This window comes from Phalangium opilio, unplaced genomic scaffold (genome assembly GCF_054372755.1).
Source record: "Phalangium opilio isolate 3A_F unplaced genomic scaffold, DU_Popi_V2 ptg000061l_1, whole genome shotgun sequence".
NCBI classification, from domain to species: domain Eukaryota; kingdom Metazoa; phylum Arthropoda; class Arachnida; order Opiliones; family Phalangiidae; genus Phalangium; species Phalangium opilio.
Genome location: NW_028324178.1, coordinates 1640902 through 1649017, shown reverse-complemented (window position 1 = coordinate 1649017; position 8116 = coordinate 1640902). Strand labels below are relative to the sequence as shown.

At 33.6% G+C, this 8116-nt stretch overlaps 1 long non-coding RNA gene across 1 annotated transcript; it reads right to left on the bottom strand.

Annotated features, from left to right (window-relative positions):
* Positions 1-1444: 1444 nt before the first annotated feature.
* On the bottom strand, positions 1445-2452 carry LOC149663549 (uncharacterized). The gene is made up of 2 exons (XR_016368426.1): positions 2253-2452; positions 1445-2140 (listed from the first exon to the last, which is right to left on the bottom strand). It is a non-coding gene; the product is annotated as an uncharacterized LOC149663549 (long non-coding RNA).
* Positions 2453-8116: the final 5664 nt, after the last annotated feature.

Sequence of the window (8116 nt, the reverse complement as noted above, 5' to 3'; positions counted from 1 at the left end):
AAACGTAATTAAACAATGGTTAAATACTGCAGCGTGTATGGGTGTAAAAATAATGCCAGAATGAGTGGTGTCCGCTTTCACCAATTTCCACGCGACGTTAAATTGTCGAAACAATGGGATATAGCTTTAAAAATGGGTAAACCACACACCAAGTCCATGGTTGTCTGCTCCCTTCATTTTAAATTAGAGGATTACCACCTTCAACCGAAATATGAACATTCAGTTATGTTTTAAGCGTATAATATTAATTTAAAACCAATTATAATAAGAGTTATTATTGTAGATAAGTTAAGTTACCCTCCTAGACTTAGACCCTTGGCTGTTCCTTCCAAAAAACTCACGTTAAGGAAACATGATCAACAAAAGTTCAGGGCTAATGGGAGATTGGAAAGACTGAAAAAAAGGAATCAACTCTCACAATCTCCAACTTTGCATGCAAGTGAAACAGCTGAAATAAATGGACCAGCAGACGCAGAAATTCTAGCTGAAAGATTGGGGATTGATGCTGTTCAACAAACTACCGAGGAAACTAAGACCGACAAATGCACCACTCCAAACCCCAATGAAAAATCAGGGTTGCCACGGGTCAGGGAGAACCTGGAAAACCTGGAAAAGTCAGGGAATTTGAAAATGGGCCAAAAAGGTCAGGGATAAGTCAGGGAGTTTTATTTTAGTAGGTAAAATTTCTGGGGATAAGTCTTTATTGAAAGAGTAATGAAAGTTTCTCATCCTCTCTTAACACAGAAAACTCTAGAGCAATCCTAACAAATGTCTAGAATTGTTTTTGTAAAGTTAATGTTCTCTAAAGAAATCTACCAGACTGTTATTTATAGTTAAAATGTTTCTTAATCATTTGGTGAAAAATGTTTCTTAATCGTTTTGGTGTGAAAAATACATTGGAAAACTTAAATGTAGAGACTTTATTTAATTATAAGCACTTAAAACGTGCTGTAAACATTTACACTTTCGGCCTAAAAGGTCAGGGAAAACCTGGAAAAGTCAGGGAATTTGGTTTTGAATATTCCGTGGCAACCCTATAAATGCATTATGGTCAACACTTTGGAAAATCATACATGTTATGTTAATGCTTCTAATGGAATATTGAATGCCACCTCTATAATTTCATTAACAGGATTACAAAGTACTGGTCTATTTGATGCGATCATTAAAAATATTAACAGTAAATTCATACCCCTTTTTCATGGACAAATTAGGTAGAGAGGGCCAAGAATGGGGGAAACTACGAGTCTCGAGATAGGGTATTTTTGACACTCATGAAACTAAAACTTGGCATTTGATTTCATTCACCGCTCTATCAGCTTTGTTTGGAATAAGTAAAGTTCAGACCTCAAATCATTTTATTTTTAAATTAACTCTTACGCAGTTCCCAAGCTTGTTAAAACCCGTGAAAAAATGCAAATAAATAATGAACCCAAGACTCCTGAAATTTTGTAAAACAATTTTATTTAATAAATTTGTAAGATTCTATCACATTTTAAGGAACTTAAAAATATCACTTCAGCCTTATTTGCGCCATTACATTCCGTCCTTTTTATTCCATTTCAAATAATTTGGAATGTAGTAATTAAAATAAGCAAAAAAACCTTTTAAAATAAGTAATTTGTAATCTTGGTAAAAGATTGTTAATAAATTTTTGGTCTTTAGGCACATCAATAACAAAACAGTCATCTTCCAGTTTAGAATAAATTCCAAAATGACAACTTTGAAGTCCTAAAAGGGCCAAACTAAGTTGCACTTGCCCATAATACATTTGTTAGGGTTTCAAAGAAAATGTTCCGTCCTTCTTGATTACGTAAGGAGTTTTCTTGAGGACTGTTTCTAAGTTTCCTTTTTCACCAATGACTGGACACTTCATTTCGACCAAATTATCGTTGACTAGACCGTCAGGGGAACACCCCAAGAATCGATAAGAAGGGTTGACTTCAAACCAATCTTCGTTACTTTTAAATTAGACTCTTTTCTAAAGCAACAAGAGTTTTTTTCGTTTATAATTCCATACTGTGTGAATTTATTTCCCTTAAAATTTGACTGAAGAGCTTTTCGAATTTTTTCAGTAGGATCTTTTGGAAAATATGTGTAATACTCGTAGCAATTTTCACAAGAGAGAGAGCAACAGGTACTAAACAAAACAAAACAGTATGACCAATTTTATACTCGTGTTATGACCAAGGCTTAAGAGTTTACATAACTAATCTGGTTAATATTAGGGTGATTAGGTTTTCAACACTTACCATTTTTGAAAATATTCTCTTCTGAAAATTGTGGTTCATTCATTGCAAAAAATTTCGAGTACTAATTTTCATTTGGCACTTAATTATAAGTTTAAACGTCACATACACTGCCGTTGATGCTACAGGTCTCAGGCCTGCCATTTTTGTTTCACCTAGATCAAGCTTCGCGTTTTCTCCGGACGATGGCACTAGTGAAACTTTTTGTTCTAGGCGCGGAATCTGAGAAAAATTTCCTCACTAAGTTTTTACTTTTTAGAGGTTCGGAAAAGTATTGGTCCGACCCTGCCTGGCAGGCTGGGCGTACCTTCAACCACATTTTTATTTATAAATTATTTCCTTACTAAGTTTTTAGTTTCGCGCGTTTTAGAGGTTCGGAAAAGTATTGGTCCGACCCTGGCTGGCAGGCTGGGCGTCCCGTCAACCCCATTTTTAGTTCTAAAATTGTTTTATACTAAATTAAAATATATAAAATTGTTTTTAAATTAACTTTTTTGGCACAAATATTATGAGATTTTTGTAAGTTTTTCGGTTCCAGCTTCTCTGATTAATTAACGCTTAGTACATCATAAACAAAAAGGATCTTTATCTCCACCATCCGTTTCCGTGTCCCGTCTAGCGTTGTTCTTTAGGGCTTATGCAAATTACTTCATTTCTATTGCTTCAAGTTTCAAGAGAACATGACTCGGGGCTAATTCTAAGCGCTTGTTGCATATTGCATATTGCATAAGCGTGCAATCAATGAATAATTTTAGTACCCAAACGCATCAATTATCCCACAAATATTAGGTTAGCTACATAACATAGCTACATAACATAGAGGCCTAGCTTTGCGCGTGCTAACAACCGAAGCTGAAAATAGAGTATATACAGAATAAGCTGCTGTCGGAGATCGGGGAGTTGCCTATCCTATAGCGTGAAAACATATTTCCTCGCGCACATTCTTTATCCAAAACAGAAGGTTGAAATTTGGCAAAGAGTTTCATGAGACCCCGTGAATGGTATGAGTAATTCTAAAACTCCCACAAGCGTTCTTTCAGTGGTTGAACTTATTTTTTCCCTTGAAATGAATGAAAGTCAACGAATTAATTAGAAATAGTCCAACGCCTGATCTATTGCACTACCGGATTGCTGAAGTGTTTCGGATTATATTGTTATTGTATTTTTTCTATCATGGGGATAATTATCGGGGGATTTTTCACTTTTCTCGGATAGGGTTAACAATCGAGGATTTTGTCTGGGGATGGGGGATTTTTTACAATTTCAGTAATGTTTGATTATGCCTGGGGTTCTTTGTCTTGGAAGTGTTTAGTCCGTATACCCATGTGAATCGATAAAACCTAAAAGCTATTTTTCAGTTCTTATATGTAAATCGAGATATTGAACAGGGTTTGAACACACTCCTGCTGTTTGTACGTCAATCAATCGTATATCGCGGTTTTTGCATAAGTAAATAAACTGTCGTAAGTATACCAATACAGAAATTAGTACTGGAAGACCAATAAATCAAACCCATGTTCTACAATGCCCTATATACCATTTGTTACTCAAATTTCAAAGACACCACTAATCTAAGACATCGAGTTTTTTTACATTGGGAATTTCAATTTAAATCTTAAGGACGTCTATGAAAGGTCAGACACTTTTAGGCTTAACATCTATAAAACCATTCGTTATAATTTGAAAATATTCAAGATGTATTTTTTTCCAAGTATTCATGATGCATTTTTTCTCTATATATTCATGAAGAATGTTTTTTTTCAAATATTCAAGATGGATTTTTCGAAATATTCATGGTAGATCTTTTCTTACTTATCATGATTGATTTTTCTTGATTTTCATGATTGATTTTTCTAAATTTTCATGATTAAATTCTTGAAAATATTCATGATGAGATTCTTAAAAATGTTCATGATCAAATTTTCAAAAATTATCATGATTAAATTTTTGCAAACATTCGTGATAAAATTCCTGAATATTTTCATTAGTGAATAAACGTAAATCGTAACATCATCTCCAACGTAGGCAGGCACTTGTTTACCGTGATTATACACTTTGGCGTGGTTGATGAATTAATTGATTGCCATGCTGCAAGCTTAAAAAAGAAGGCAGCCTACCTACTCGGAAACAAAATACAAAAGGTATTTTTTCTCGTTTCATGAAGCTTAGCCCCTATTATTATTATGATGATGATGATGATAACTGTGTAAATTCCATTGAACTTTTTATATTTTTTTTTATATACACATTAAAAATCCATTTCATTCATTATTTGAAGACTACTTTTTTAAATACAACGTTCTATAATTAACCTTAGATTTAACAAAAAGTATATGGCATTCTAAAATTTAAAGAGATAGTTGTATAATTTCAAAGTGGTGGAAAAATTAAACTTCCAGACAAAAGGAGGAGTTTTCGAATATCAATATTTTTATGCCATTAGGGCGAATGAGTCTTTTTAATTTAAATAATATAATAATTCGAACCATTATCTTCGGAGATTACCATCCATTTCACAATAAAAATTATTATTCGTATCCTTCTTCAAGAATTTGTCGTTGTTAGATTCTTCTCTAATTCATGTCATCGTGAATCTTCATCCCCGATTCTTCGCTACATTTCCATGGTAGACACGTCACCTATTCTGCAAACAGGAGTTCTGCCACGATATTTATTCTCCAAGCACTCAAAACATTTCTTAAGAAAATCCAAACCAAACATTTTTATACCGAAAAGACACCCAATCATTATTTACCGAAAAGACACAAAAACATTAATCATCGAAAACCCACCTAGAGCTCGGCATTTTCGATCAATTATCCACAAATTGGTGGATAACCGATTATTTATAAACAAATTTGTGGATTATAATACGATTTAACAAGTAAGTTCTGTGGATAATTTTCGGGTATGGATAAAGATAAAATAAAGTGGATAATTGATCGAAAATGCCGAGCTCTAAACCCACCCACTACACAAAATATTTTTTCTTTAAGAGCTTAAAACATTTACTACAGAAAAGCCACAGAAGAATTCAACCCAAAACGCAAACTTCGCGCATTATAGAATATTTGGAAAATTTTTAATGTCGAAAATCCTTCCACTTTAGCAATCACAACTTGCTTATTATTCCAAATTCACAGACTTAACACTACCCTGCACACAAAATCCAGAATTTCTACTTTCCAAAGCGCCATCCAAAACCTTTATTTCTAAGTTGGAACCCTATTGTCCTTTTAAAATCGAGACCCTATTGGCAATTAACTAATAAATCGCCACATTACTGAACGTAATTCTTAAAACCTCATCTCTATAATTTCAGAGTAAAACTATGCTATGGCTTGAACATCCTGTTTTTCTGATCGTAATGTTTTACTACTGAGCTAAGTTGATATAGAAGAAATAAATAATCGTTAGGCTTATTTGCTATTTTAAGCGATGGATACACAGGAGAGCGATTAAGTTATTTTAAATATTAATTAATTAGAGGAACAAACGCGTTAAAAAGTCCACCATTTTATCAGTCTGCTTTATCTCTCCAAATCTTGCCTCCAGTTCGTGTTTTTAATAACACAATACTGGCTGAACTGAACTGACTTAATTTGAACTACAAGAGGGGCCAAGTACCCATAATTCCTTTAGAACTTTCTGTAAAGGCCTATTGTAACTCTGTCCATCTAGGGTACGAGAAACGTCGAGCCTCCCAATGGCTGCGGATTTTCTTCTCATTTACTGTGAACCAATAGCCTTACAAAAGTTGTTAAAGAGGCATACGCTTGAATTCAAACGTCAACAATAGCTATATTTGAAATTATTTTAGGAAACACTTCTTAAAACGTCTTAACTAATATTTAGGTAAATTACTGGCGAAAAAATAATTAAAATTAGATATATTTAATCAATTATTTAAGAAAAACGTCTCGACTCAGAGAGGTTTAATTTGGTTTCCCAACTTGTTAATCCTAACGAAAGGAGTAGAAGCCAAAAATTGCTTTCTGCGAACACGTTTGCTCCGATTTGCCAACTGCGAAAGCGGTGACAGACACACACACACATACGTCCAGTGTAATACCTCTCCATGACGTCAGCGTCACTCGGAGAGGTAAAAATAGAGCTCGGCATTTTCGATCAATTATCCACAAATTGGTGGATAACCGATTATTTATAAACAAATTTGTGGATTATAATACGATTTAACAAGTAAGTTCTGTGGATAATTTTCGGGTATGGATAAAGATAAAATAAAGTGGATAATTGATCGAAAATGCCGAGCTCTAGGTAAAAAGAGAAGTCAGGCTATCACAACTTTAAACCATCTCTTAATTATTTCACATTTGATGTCACAAATTCACATGTTAGATTGGTCAGTTGAGCCCAACCATTCTTACAAGCCAATATTGAAGTGACTCGTTGTCGTAAGGAATTGTTCATCGATTTGCTTGGTACTCTCTTTAAAAAAGGGCTGTTGCCTTTTGATGGTTACGACCGTCGCGTTTTTCTTGTCAAAGTTGTCAAGAAAGTGAATAGACACTCTCTTAAAGAAACATAGATCTTATTTTAAATAAAATGAAACATAACAAACCGCCCTATTTAAAAGGAAGAGGAAATGAATGGAAAGCAGGATATTTTTAGTTATGAGTAAATTACCATAGTAATTTACAGGGTAATTTACCAGGGTAACTGTAATTTACGATTTTCTCGGGTAAATTACGAAAACGGTAATTACCGTTGTAATTTACCACCAAATTCTCATTTATTTCTCCTTGAAGAGGGTCTAAAAGATCCATATTCGCAAAACGGGTAAGAAAAATAAGGGGATATTGCTATTCAAAAGTTTTTTGAGCTGCAAACATCAAAACTCACATGTTAGATTGGTCAGTTGAGCCCAACCATTCTTACAAGCCAATATTGAAGTGACTCGTTGTCGTAAGGAATTGTTCATCGATTTGCTTGGTACTCTCTTTAAAAAAGGGCTATTGCCTTTTGATGGTTACGACCGTCGCGTTTTTCTTGTCAAAGTTGTCAAGAAAGTGAATAGACACTCTCTTAAAGAAACATAGATCTTATTTTAAATAAAATGAAACATAACAAACCGCCCTATTTAAAAGGAAGAGGAAATGAATGGAAAGCAGGATATTTTTAGTTATGAGTAAATTACCATAGTAATTTACAGGGTAATTTACCAGGGTAACTGTAATTTACGATTTTCTCGGGTAAATTACGAAAACGGTAATTACCGTTGTAATTTACCACCAAATTCTCATTTATTTCTCCTTGAAGAGGGTCTAAAAGATCCATATTCGCAAAACGGGTAAGAAAAATAAGGGGATATTGCTATTCAAAAGTTTTTTGAGCTGCAAACATCAAAACTCGGGGTTTAAATAATGTAAAATACTATTCTATCAAAAGTATAGCTGTGTTCAAGTGATTTTTTCATTATTTAGCTTATAAACGATCAATAAAATTATTTTTTGAATTTTTCGTAAATTACCAAGAATGGTAATTTACGCGGTAACTTACGGCGTAATTTTCCATTTTCCAAAATTACCGTAATTTTCAAACCCTAGTTATGAGGCAAAGGAATTTTCAATAATTACAAGTTGGATTTTTCTTTTTAAAGGTGGCAGCACGAGGCGTGCTAGAATATTACCAATTCTTAATATATTTAAATATTAATGTAAAGAATCTACACGTTTGTCACAGCGTTACTGAAAATCAAGCTACTTAAATTAACACAATAAAATTATTTTTGCAAAAAAAACCTTGACCCAATTTTCCAGACGGGAAACTACTTGTGTTGCTTAATATTTTTAACACTTCATCAAAACAAGATGACCCAGTCATATTACTTTTTACCGCCTTCTAGT